The following is a 10,835-nucleotide window of genomic DNA, read 5'->3' on the forward strand; positions in this document are numbered from 1 at the left end:
TGAGATGGCATTGGTACATGCCACCTTGATGGGATTGAATTGGAATCCCCTGGCACGTTTCTAACTCTACCATTTGATGCAAGTCAGATTGAGCATGTCCCAAATTGTTGCTCTCCTCCCTCTCTTATTCCCCCTCTTATATTTAACAGAGGTCACTTTTCAGTTAAATTTAAACACCTAAGAATAATTATGTGTGAATTACAGAGGTCAACCAATAGTATTAAGTAAAACAAAGAACTACTAAAAGGGATAAAGTAATAAGTTGCTCATCAACATTCAGTACAAGGGGTGAGCAAGTCACTGTTTCTCATAGTGTCCATTTCACTTGAACAGGCTTCCTTTTAGGTGGTTGGTTAATTGCCACTGATCAGGGAGAACATATGATATTTGTCTCTTTGGGACTGGCTTATTTCACTCTGCATGATGTTTTCCAGATTCCTCTATCTTGTTGCAAATGACTGGATTTCATTGTTTTTTTTTTTTTTTTACTGCTTTATAGTATTCTATAGAGTACATGTCCCATAATTTCTTTATCCAGTCTACTGTTGATGGCATTTAGGTTGATTCCATGTCATAGCTATTGAGAATTGAGCTGCAATAAACATTAAGGTTCAGACAGCTTTGTTATGTGCCAATTTAATTTCCTTTGGGTAAATTCCAAGGAGTGGGAGGGCTGGGTTGTGTGGTAGGGTTATATTCAGGTTTCTGAGGAGTCTCCAGACTGACTTCCATAGTGGTTTTACCAGTTTGCTTTCCCACCAACAGTGGGTTAGTGTCCTTTTTCCCCACATCCTCACCAGCATCTGTTGTTGGTATATTTCTGTATGTGAGCCAATCTAACTGAGGTGAGGTGAAACCTCATTGTGGTTTTGATTTGCATTTCCCTGATTGCTAGTGATCCTGAACATTTTTTCATGTGTCTGTTGGCCATTTGGATTTCCTCTTTCAAAAAATGTCTATTGAGGTCCTTGGCCCATCTCTTAAGTGGGTTGTTTGTTTTGTTGTTGTGGATTTTCTTGATTTCTTTGTAGATTCTGGTTATCAACCCTTTATCTGTAGTATAGTTTGCAAATATTTTTCCCATTCTGTTGGTTGCCTCTTCACTTTCCTGACTGTTTCTTTTGAAGTACAGAAACTTCTCAATTTGATGCATTCCCAATTGTTAATTTTGGCTTTGATTGCCTGTGCCTCTGGGGTCTTTCTAAGAAGTCCTTGTCTATGCTTATATCTTGCATGGTTTCTCCAATGTTCTCTAATAATTTGATGGTGTCAGGTCATAGATTTAAGTCTTTAATCCATGTTGAGTGAATTTTTGTGTAAGGTGTAAAGTAGGGTCCTTGCTTCATGCTTCTGCATGTAGAAGTCCAGTTTTCCTAGCACCATTTATTGAATAGACTGTCCTTACTCCAGGCATTGGTTTTGGATCCTTGATCAAATATAAGTTGGCTGTAGATGTTTGGATTGATTTCCAGCGTTTCTGTTCTGTTCCATTGGTCTATCCATCTGTTTCTGTACCAGTACCATGCTGTTTTGATGACTATTGCCCTGTAGTATGTCCTGACATCTGGTATTGTGATGCCTCTGGCTTTGTTTTTGTTGTACAAGATTGCTTTAGCTATTTGAGGTCTTCTATGTCTCCATATGAATTTCAGCATCATTTTTTGCAGATCTGAGAAGAATGTCTTCGGTATTTTGATTGATATTGCAATGAATCTATAAATCGCTTTTGGAAGAATGGACATTTTGATGATATTGATTCTTCCAATCCATGAGAATGGAAAATTTTTCCATTTTTTGGTATTCTCTTCTATTTCTTGCTTTAAGATTCTGTAATTTTCATCATAGAGATCTTTAACATCCTTGGTTAAGTTTATTCCAAGGTATTTGATTATTTTTGTAGCTATTGTGAAGGGGATTGATCTTAGTAGTTCTTTCTCAGCTGTGGAATTGCCTGTGTATACAAAGGCTGCTGATTTTTGTGCATTGATTTTATATCGTGCTACTTTGCCAAACTCCTTTATGCGTTCCAATAGTCTCTTAGTAGAGTCCTTTGGATCCCCTAAATAAAGAATCATATTGTCTGCAAAGATGGAAAGTTTGACTTCTTCCTTCCCAATTTGTGTCCCTTACTTTCTTTTTCTTGCCTAATGGCTCTGGCTAAAACTTCCAGAACTATATTGAATAGCAGTGGTGAGAGTGGGCATCCCTGTCTGGTACCTGATCTCAATGGAAATGCTTCCAACTTTTCCCCATTCAATAGGATGTTGGCCATGGATTTTTCATATATTGCTTTGATTGTATTGAGGAATGTTCCTTCCATACCCAGTTTTCTTAGAGTTTTCATCATGAAAGTGTGTTGTATTTTATCAAATGCTTTGTCTGCATCTATTGAGATAATCATGGTTTTTCCTCTGCAGTTTGTTAATGTGGTGTATCACATTGATTGATTTGCAAACATTGAACCATCCCTGCATACCAGGGATAAATCCCACTTAGTCTGGGTGGCTGATCTTTCTGATGTGTTATTGCATTCTATTAGCCAGGATTTTATTGAGGATTTTTGCGTCTGTGTTCATCAGGGATATTGGTCTGTAATTTTCTTTCAGTGATGCATGTTGTTTAATCTCCATGTGTTTGCATATGCTTTCAGGATTCCTGAGTTGCTAATTTCTCACTTCATTTCACTGTGGTCTGAGAAGCTGCATCCTATGCTTTTAATTCTTTTCAATTTGCTGAGACTTGCTTTATGGCCTAGCATGTGGTCAATCCTGGAGCAGGTTCCATGCACTGCTGAGCAGAATGTAAATTCTTTAAGTGTAGGATTGAAAGTTCTGTAGATATCTGTTAGATCCATTTGGGCTATAGTGTTGATTAAATCTGCTGTTTCCTTGTTGATCTTCTGTCTGGTTGAACTTTCTATTTCTGAGAGTGGAGTATGAAGTCCCCCACTACTATTGTATTGGAGTCTATGTCTCCTTTTTGAGTCCCTTAACATATATTTTCAATAAACTAGTGTCCTGTAATTAGGTGCATATACATTTATAATAGTTACATCTTCCTGTTGAATTGATCCCTTAATCATTATATAGTGCCCCTCTTTGTCTCAATAGTTTTTGTGTTAAAGTTTATTTTGTCTGATATTAAGATGGCTACACCAGCTCTTTTTTCATTTCTGTTGGCATGGAATATCTTTTTCCAGCCTTTCACTTTCAGTGTGCATGCATCTTTGTTGGAAAGATGTGTTTCTTGTGAGCAGCAAATAGATGGGTTTTGTTCCTTAATCCATTCAGCCAGTCTGTGTCTTTTAACTGGAGAGGTATGGCCATTAACATTCAATGTGACTGTCGATAAGTAGCAACTTTGTCCTGCCATTTTCCCAAAGGTATTTTTAATATATGTTTTGAACTTCATGTGATCTTTTACTGGGAGGTTTTCTTCCTTTACCTTCTTTCATATTGATGGCTGTGTTTCTATGTGTAACACATCTTTAAGCATCTTTTGCAGGGCTGGAGGAGTGGAAACAAATTCTTTCAATTTCTGTTTGCTATGAAAGGTCTCTATTTCACCTTCATTCACAAATGAGAGCTTTGTGGGATATAATATTCTGGGCTGTCAGTTTTTTTCTCTTAGTACCTGGGCTATATCTTGCCATTCCTTCCTAGCCTGTAGGATTCCTGATGAGAAGTCTGCTGTGAGTCTAATTGGAGATCCTCTAAGAGTATTCTGACATTTCTCCCTTGCACATTTTAGAATCTTTTCTTTGTGTTTCACTGTAGTGAGTTTGATTACAACGTGTCGTGGTGAGGATCTCTTTTGGTCATGTTTATTAGGGGCTCTATGAGCTTCCTGTACTGGGATGTCTCTGTGCTTCTCCAAACCTGGGAAGTTTTTTGCTAGTATCTCACTAAAAAGGCCTTCTAATCTTTTCTCTCTCTCCATGCCTTCAGGAACTCCTAGAACCTGAATGTTGGGTTTTTTTTTAATAGTATCCTGTAGATTCCCAACAATATTTTTTGGGTTTCTAATTTCCTCTTCATTTCTTTGGTTTGACTGTATACTTTCCTGTGCTCTGTCTTCTAAGTCCGATATTCTCTCTTCTGCTTCACTGATTCTTTTTTTAAGGCTCTCAAATGCATTTGTCATTTGATCTATTGAATTCTTCATTTCATTTTAATTTCTCTTCACTATCACAATTTGATGTTCTACTAATTGCTTCATTTCATTTTGATTTCTCCTTAAGATTTCATTTTCATGAGAGAGATTTTCTACCCTGCCCAGTAAGGATTTCTGTAGTTCAAGAATTTGTGAGAACTTCCAAGTGTTCTTATCATAAATTTTTTTAGATCTGCTTCTTGCATTTCTTCTATCTCACCACCTTTATAATCTTGAATTGGGGTGTCTTATTCATTTGGGGTATCATAATGTCTTTCTTGTTCTTCTTTCCTCAGTTTCTGCATTTGTTGCTTGGTAGTGTGGATATATTCTTTGGTTTCTTTTTTTTTTTTTGATGTGGTGATTTTTCTCATGATACTATGACTTGATTAAGTGGACTGTCTGCTTTTGATGGATCCTTAGAGGTTTGTGATGGGTGTGGCCAGAGAGCTCTGTTTGGTTCTTCAGTGTTAAGGGTGACACACCCAGGTAAGGCATGGTAAATTTTCAATTTTCTCTCTTTCTCTCTCTCTCTCTCTCTCTCTCTCTCTTTTTTTTATTCAGAATGGATTAATTCTGCCCAGCTGAGCAGAATTGAAGGCAGTCAGTGTCTGAGCTCTGCCCCCTGTGGGTATTATATTCGTCTGCTCTACCCCAAGGACCACACAAAGGGTCTGTGCAGTCCTCAGTGTAAGCTCAGTTTCCCCTTCAATCTCCCACCAGCTTGCTAAGGTTACCAAGTTTGAGGCATTTCCTGAGAGTACTCACTCTCAGGCACTCCATGAATTCTCTCATACACCTTCAGGTTTTTTTTTTTTTTTTTCAGTCACAGTTCATAAGCTCCACTTTTCACTAGGTCCTAACCTCCTGTTATTTCTCCCCACCAGAGTCAGGTTTTTCTGCTTATTTGAGGGTGGGTGCAGCCCTGAGGTGGTGAAGCTTTTATGTATGTCCAAAATGGTGCCTGCTCTTTGTCTTGCTTGCCTTTGTAAGGTGAGTGGAGAGAATCGTATCCATACGGGTCCCTTTTATTTTATTTTTTATATTATTATTTTTTTTTTTCTTCTCTCTTCTAGTTAGCCTGTTGGACTTTCCCCCACAGGGCTTCAAACCTTGTTCCCTCTAGGCTCTTACTGCCACTTCCCCACCTGTGTCTTGGGCTACTGAGGCTTTGCCTCACCTCCCTTTCCAGTGCTGCTGTGTGGACTCGGCAGCTGGGGTCCCAGTCTGTGGGCACCCATGCCCTCCACATAGATCCACTATGTCCCACTAGTTCCAGAAGAGTTTCCTCTGCAGTTTTTTTCCCTAACTCTTCCCTGAAACTACAGTATCTCCACTTTTATTAAACTATCTTTTCCCAGACTATCAGTGTGCTCCCTTCCTATTCCACCATCTTGGAGGACTCCTGCCCCCTGTATTCTAATAGTCCTTCCTGGTAGCTCAAGGAAGTTTTGCCAGTATCTCTGTAAAAAAGATGAAACAAATGGTTTTTCAGGAGAAAAGTGCTTTTTTTTAAACTTTTATTTAATGAATATAAATTTCCAAAGTACAGCTTATGGATTACAATGACTCCCCCCAATAACTTCCCTCCCACCCGCAACCCTCCCCTTTCCCAATCCCTCTCCCCTTCCATTCACATCAAGATTCATTTTCAATTCTCTTTATATACAGAAGATCAGTTTAGTATATATTAAGCAAAGATTTCAACAGTTTGCCCCCCCATAGCAACACAAAGTGAAAAAATACTGTTGGAGTACTAGTTATAGCATTAAATAAGAGTGTACAGCACATTAAAGACAGAGATCCTACATGATATTTTTTAAAAATTGATTACTTTTGTATGCAATTTCCAATTTAACACCAGGTTTTTTTTTTTTTTTCATTTTCAATTATCTTTATATACAGAAGATCGATTCAGTATATGCTAAGTAAAGATTTCATCAGTTTGCACCCACACAGAAACACAAAGTGTAAAAATACTGTTTTAGTACTAGTTACAGCATCACTTCACATTGGACAACACATTAAGGACAGATCCCACATGAGACATAAGTACACAGTGATTCCTGTTGTTGACTTAACAATTTGACACTCTTGTTTATGGTGTCAGTAATCTCCCTAGGCTCTAGTCATGAGCTGCCAAGGCTATGGAAGCCTTTAGGGTTCACCAACTTTGATCTTATTCCGACAGGGTCATAGTCAAAGTGGAAGTTCTCTCCTCCCTTCAGAGAAAAGTACTTCCTTCTTTGATGGCCCCATTCTTTCCACTGGGATCTCACTCACAGAGAGCTTTCATTTAGGTCTTCTTCTTCTTCTTTTTTTTTGCCAGTGTGTCTTGGCTTTCCATGCCTACAATAATCTCATGGGCTCTTCAGCCAGATCCGAATGTCTTAAGGGCTGATTCTGAGGCCAGAGTTCTGTTTTGGACACCTGCCATTCTATGAGTGTGCTGTGTATCCCACTTCCCATGTTGGATCGTTTTTTCCTTTTATGATTCTATCAGTTAGTATTAGCAGACACTTGTCTTGTTTGTGTGATCCCTTTGACTCTTTGACCTATCAGTGTGATCAGTTGTTCACTGAAATTGATCACTTGGACTAGTGAGATGGCATTGGTACATGCCACCTTGATGGGATTGTATTGGAATCCCCTGGCACGTTTCTAACTCCACCATTTGGGGCAAGTCCGATTGAGCATGTCCCCAATTGTACATCTCCTCCCTCTATTTTTCCCACTGTTATATTTAACAGGGATCACGGAAAGTGCTTTGTGTAGTGTCACATGATTTGTAAATACCTGGCACTGTAACTTCTGTCTAATGTTCTCTATCTTGCCACACTTAATTAAAAAAACATTTATTTTTCAGATCCATTTCAGAAATTGTCACCAGTTCAAACAGTACTGCTTTAGAAAACTTTCATGAGCATGTCTTCCCTTTTGCTACTAATGCTATATTTGGAGTGTGTGACTTCAAAAAGCATATCATGAGGCTGGTGCTGTGGCACAGTAGGTTAATGCCCTGGCCTGAAGTGCCCACATCCCATATTGGCATGGGTTCAAGACTCAGCTGCTCCACTTTTGATCCAGCTCTCTGCTATGGCCTGGAAAAGCAGTAGAAGATCGTCCAAGTCCCTGGGTCCCTGCACCCATGTGGGAGACCTGCACGAAGCTCCTGGGTCCTGGCGTTAGTTGGTGCAGCTCTGGCCATTGCTGCCATTTGCAGAGTGAGCCATCGGATGGAAGACCCCTCTCTCTCTCTCTCTCTCTCTCTCTCTCTCTCTCTACCTCTCCTCTCTCTGTGTAACTTTGACTTTCAAATAAATAAATCTTTAAGAAAAACAAAAAGCATATCATAAAAATATTCCCCCTTTCAGTCATTCTTCTTGAACAATATGCAGTATACATGCAGCTACAGAAAATTACTGTGAACCTTTATCTTGGTTTCTGAGATAGTAAAATTATATTAAATTAGATTTCATGTGATAATAAGCTTCTTAAAATATAAACTCAAAGTACACAATGACCATATATAAGCTGAAATGTGAAAACCAATCTTATGGTCTCCAGATAATTTATTTGTGTGAATCTCAGGACTTTTTTTTTTTTTTTTTTTTTTTTTAGTATTAACAGCTTTTCTAAGGTCTAATTGATAGGCAAAGATTGTGTTTTATAGCAGATTTTTTCTAAGTTTTTAAAAAGTTTATTTGAAAATATTGTATATAGAGGAGAGAACCAGAGAGATCTTCCTTCTGCTTGTTCACATCACAGATGGCCGCATTGAGCAGGGCCGGGACAGAATGAGGCAAGGAACCAAGATCTTCATCTGGGTCTCTCACATTGGTAGCATTTGCCCAAGTATTTGGATCGTCTTTCGTTGCTTTTCTCAGGCCATCAGCAGGAAGCTGGATCAAAAGCAGAACAGTCAGAACATGAACCAGTGCTCATATGGGGTGCTTGTATTGCAGATGGCAGATTTACTTGCTATGTGACAATGCTGGCCCTGTTTTATGGGAATTTCTAAGTGAAATTTTGAAGTTGTATGCATTGTAGTTTGCATGTAATTCAACTTTCTGCCATACTTACTGATATATATCAGCATTTGATGTAGGACAAATCAGAAAACACAATGGCTTAACAAATAGCCATTTGATTTGGAGTTCTGACTCTGAGTTATGGGCTGCACTCAGCTGGGCAGTTCCTATGATCAGTCCAAGAGCAGAAATGAGAGTTTAGTCATTTGGGGAACTCATTGAGGCTTCACTTAAGTGTCTGGGGTTTGTGGTGAATCTTGGCTACATATTATCTTTTTTATTTATTTATTTTTTTTGACAGGCAGAGTTAGTGAGAGAGAGAGACAGAGAGAAATGTCTTCCTTCCAGTGGCTCACCCCCCAAGTGGCCACTATGGCCGGCATTCTGTGCCGATCCAAAGCTAGGAGCCAGGTGCTTCCTCCTGGTCTCCCATGTGGGTGCAGGGCCCAAGCACTTGGGCCATCCTCCATTGCCTTCCCAGGCCACAGCTGAGAGCTGGACTGGAAGGGGAGCAACTGTAACAGAACCAGTGCCCCAACCTGGACTAGAATGCAGAGTGCCAGTGTTGCAGGTGGAGGATTAGCCTAGTGAGCTGTGGTGCCAGCCTACATACTATCTCTTCAATAGGCAGGCCCCAGGGTTTTTCAGAAGATAACTGTCAGAAAAAGAAAATATGAGAAGGCAAATACTTTACAAATTATCTATTTCTGGGGCTGGTTCTGTGGCATAGCAGGTAAAGCCACCACCTACAGTGCCAGCATCTCATATGGGTGTCAGTTCGAGACTCGGCTGCTCCACTTCTGATCTAGCTCTTTGCTATGGCCTGGGAAAACAGTAGAAGATGGTCCAAGTCCTTTGGCCCCTGCTCCCTTGTGGGAGACCTGGAAGAAGCTCCTGGCTCATATCTTTGGATCTACACAGCTCCAGCCATTGCAGCCATGTGGAGAGTGAACCTGCAGTTCAAAGACCTCTCTTTCTCCTTTCCTCTCCCCCCCTCCTCTCTCCTCTCCTCTCTCTCTCTCTCTCTCTCTCTCTCTCCCTCTCGCCCTCTCTCCTCTCTCCTCTCTCCTCTCTCCTCTCTCTCTCTCTCTTTTTCTCTGCCTCTCCTTTTCTCTTTGTGTAACTCTTTCAAATAAATAAATCTTTTAACAAATTGTATAATTCTATCACATTTACTGGTATGTCATGGGGTAAGTCAAGTGAAATTCAGGGTCTTTTTTTTTTTTTTACATTGTATATATTTATATATATGACCTTTTTTTTAATTTATTAAACTTTTATTTAATGAATATAAATTTCCAAAGTACAGCTTATGTGTTACAATGGCTTCCCCCTTCCCATAACTTCCCTCCCACCCACAACCCTCCACTTTCCCAATCCCTCTCCTCTTCCATTCACATCAAGATTCATTTTCAATTCTCTTTATATACAGAAGATCAGTTTAGTATATATTAGGTAAAAACTTCAATAGTTTTCCCCCATATAGCAACACAAAGTGAGAAAAATAGTGTTGGAGTACTAGTTATAGCTTTAAATAACAGTGTACAGCACATTAAAGACAGAGATCCTACATAATATTTTTTTAAAAAAATAATTAATTTTCTATGCCATTTCCAATTTAACACCAGGTTTTTTTTTTTCATTTCCAATTATCTTTATATACAGAAGATTGATTTTGTATATAATTAGTAAAGATCTCATCAGTTTGTACCCACGCAGAAACACAAAGTGTAAAAATACTGTTTCAGTACTAGTTATAGCATCACTTCACATTGGACAACACATTAAGGACAGATCCCACATGGGATGTAAGTACACAGTGACTCCTGTTGCTGACTTAACAATTTGACACTCCTGTTCATGGCGTCAGTAATCTCCCTAGGCTCTAGTCATGAGTTGCCAGGGCTATGGAAGCCTTTAGATTTCGCTGACTTTGATCTTGTTCTGATAGGGTCACAGTCAAAGTGGAAGTTCTCTCCTCCCTTCAGAGAAAGGTACCTCCTTCTTTGATGGCCCCGTTCTTTCCACTGGGATCATACTCACAGAGATCTTTGATTTAGGTCTTCTTCTTCTTTTTTTTTTTCTTTTCCATGGTATCTTGGCTTTCCATGCCTACAATACTCTCATGGGCTCTTCAGCCAGATCCGAATGCCTTAATGGCTGATTCTGAGGCCAGAGTGTTGCTTAGGACATCTGCCATTCTATGAGTGTGCTGTGTATCCCGCTTCCCATGTTGGATCGTTTTTTCCCTTTTGGATTCTATCAGTTAGTATTAGCAGACACTTGTCTTGTTTGTGTGATCCCTTTGACTCTTCGACCTATCAGAGCCATCAATTGGTAACTGAAATTGATCACTTGGACTAGTGAGATGGCATTGGTACATGCCACCTTGATGGGATTGTATTGGAATCCCCTGGCACATTTCTAACTCCGCCATTTGGGGCAAGTCCGATTGCATATGTCCCCAATTGTACATCTCCTCCCTCTCTTTTTCCACTCTGAAATTTAACAGGGATCACTTTTCAGTTAAAATTTAACCACCTAAGAATAATTGTGTGTTAATTACAGAGTTCAACCACTAGTACTAGAACAACAACAACAAGAACAACAAATACTAAAAAGCATTAAGTATTACATTGTACATCTAGAGTC

This window comes from Lepus europaeus, unplaced genomic scaffold, assembly GCF_033115175.1.
Source record: "Lepus europaeus isolate LE1 unplaced genomic scaffold, mLepTim1.pri SCAFFOLD_150, whole genome shotgun sequence".
In the NCBI taxonomy this organism is placed as follows: Eukaryota; Metazoa; Chordata; class Mammalia; order Lagomorpha; family Leporidae; genus Lepus; species Lepus europaeus.